The 2,460-nt window shown below is 37.2% G+C and overlaps 1 long non-coding RNA gene across 1 annotated transcript; it reads left to right on the forward strand.

Annotated features, from left to right (window-relative positions):
- Nucleotides 204–578, forward strand: LOC109832535. Its single transcript, XR_002244789.1, has 3 exons — nt 204–257; nt 306–371; nt 520–578. It is a non-coding gene; the product is annotated as an uncharacterized LOC109832535 (long non-coding RNA).

A 2,460-nucleotide genomic window follows, 5' to 3' on the forward strand; every position in this document is an offset into this window, starting at 1 on the left:
CTTATATTTGAATACTTTGTATCGTGTAGGAGCGGGTCATCGAAAAGGCAACCTCATTAGAGGTCGATTCAACCCCAGAGGATGATGCACTTTCTTTCAACCAGATGTTAGATTCCCTGCACGGAGGGCATCATGGTGGTTATGAAAGAGCCATGAGCATTGATGTCACTTGGTCTTATCTGAGGGCGTCCAACATACCAGAAATCGGCACTTCTAATCAGGAGCTACGTCGCGAGGTTGCTGATCTTAGAGCTCGGGTAGCTGAGATGGACAATCTCAGAGCGATGGACAATCTCAGAGCTCAGATAGCTGAGATGGACAGTCTTAGGGAGGAGCTTAGGTCTCAGATGCATTGGATTAATAACAATATGGTACATATGCTAATATACACACTCTCGCATACACATGTACACTAGCATACACAAATATACATACATCTAATACTTATATACACATAAACATATGCATAGACTTAACACTCAGACACATATATACTCATACATTGCTATTACTTTACAGGTTAATTCTTAGGGCGATTGTCCTGCTCCCACTCCTAATGATCCACCATCTTTTACTCGTCTTGCTCTAACTCCTAAGCCTACTGCCGATATACCACATTCTTCTTGTCCTACTTCGACTACTAACACTTCTACTTCCAATGCTCAAGGTTTATCACAGGAAAATCTTGTTAGCATATTTGCAGACTTGAGGCGTTTGGGTTTGTCCCAAGAGGACATTCTTCGAGGAATTTCTTCTTTTCCTTGACTTGATTGATTATGTTGGACAGTTTGGATATTAGAGACAAATACATAATATTAGATGCTTTTTATTGTGAGATATTGAGTAATCATTGTGTATGTATATGTTTTGTCTCTAATATTGTATATTGAGTAAACATTGTGTATGAATATATAACATTGGATATTTAGCAAAGTTTGAGAATATTTTGATTTCATTGTGAGATTTTGAGTACTTATTGCGTGAGATGTATATAAATAGGTAGATAAATAAAAAAAAGCCAAAATTTAAAAACTATTAAAATAAATAGCCCAAACGGTTGAAACCGTTTGGGCTAACATTTGGCCAAACGGTTACATCCGTTTGGAAAAATTTTATACCCTAAACGGTTGTAACCGTTTGGGCAAAATCCCAAACAGTTACACCATTTGGGCAACATCCCAAACTGTTGGAACCGTTTGGGAAAACACCCTCCCAAACGGTTACAACCATTTGGGCAACCGTTGGGGACAACTTGCCCCCAACGCCTTTAGCCCAAACGGGTTTTTTATCTCGCCCAAACGGTTGTAACCGTTTGGGAGGGGGTTTTCCCAAACGGTTTCAACAGTTTGGACTGACCTGTTTTGTACTAGTGTTAAAATATTAATTATTTTTGTTATCTCCTTTCTGAAAAAGAAATCAAGTGTAACAACTCTCCCTCTCCAACATTTCTTTGAATGGAAAGAAAGGAAAAAAAGAATGAAGAACCACAGAAAAATTTTGTTAAACATAGAAAGCGAGAGATGTGGAATATTATGGAAAATCACGGAAGAAAAGCAAAGTTAGTTTCTTGGGCGTTTCTCTTAGAAGCTCTACAAAAGAAGTGCTTAGAAGAAGAGGCAAAGAGACAACAGAGGAAAAAATCCATGTGTTTTCTACAGCTTTTTCTTCCTAAAAGTTCCAAGCCTTCGACACAATTTTGCAAACTTTCTTTGTTTTATTCTCCTAGCAAGAATTATTCGAGTAAGAGGCTTGAGGAGCCACTACATTCTCAAGTGCTAGTCATAACCAGGGGCTTTTACTGATAGGACACAGATCGTCGTTAAAACATGCACAAGGAGGGCATCTATTTCTTTCGGGCAGTGAAATCATGAATATTCCCAACGGGCCAGCAATTACTCTCTTATTTATATATTTTTATTTATCACGTTGCTCTTTTATACAATTTTCCTAACAATGGGCACTATAAATCATTAACTCTGCTTGATAGTAGCTATTTTAAAAATTAGTCCCTTTAATCTTCTATATTATGAAATTAGTTACATTGATGGAAATTGCTATTAGGTCCTCCAATCCATGGAATACCTTATTTTGAATTAGTCCCGGAAACCATTGAAATTGCTATTGGGTCTTTCAATTCTTGAGTTATTATGAAAACAGTCCCTCTTAACAATAATAGAATTAGCAATTAGACAGAAATTCATCTCTCAAATTATTGAAATTTTTTATTAAGTCCCTTTGTTCTCGTAGGTTGTAACAGTTAAAACTAAGTGTTAAGTTGGGCACTGTGTGGGAAGACGTTTGGTGTTAAGAATTGCCTCAAAGTATTAGGAGGCTTTTCTGGAATTACACAACATTTATTGGAAAATACTTAGATGGGTGGTGTGTTTTGCAAGTCCCTTCTCTCCCTGAAACAAGATCTGTCTTATTTCTTATTCTGGGGTTTCCTCCTACTAACCAACC

This window comes from Asparagus officinalis, chromosome 3 (genome assembly GCF_001876935.1).
Source record: "Asparagus officinalis chromosome 3, Aspof.V1, whole genome shotgun sequence".
In the NCBI taxonomy this organism is placed as follows: Eukaryota; Viridiplantae; Streptophyta; class Magnoliopsida; order Asparagales; family Asparagaceae; genus Asparagus; species Asparagus officinalis.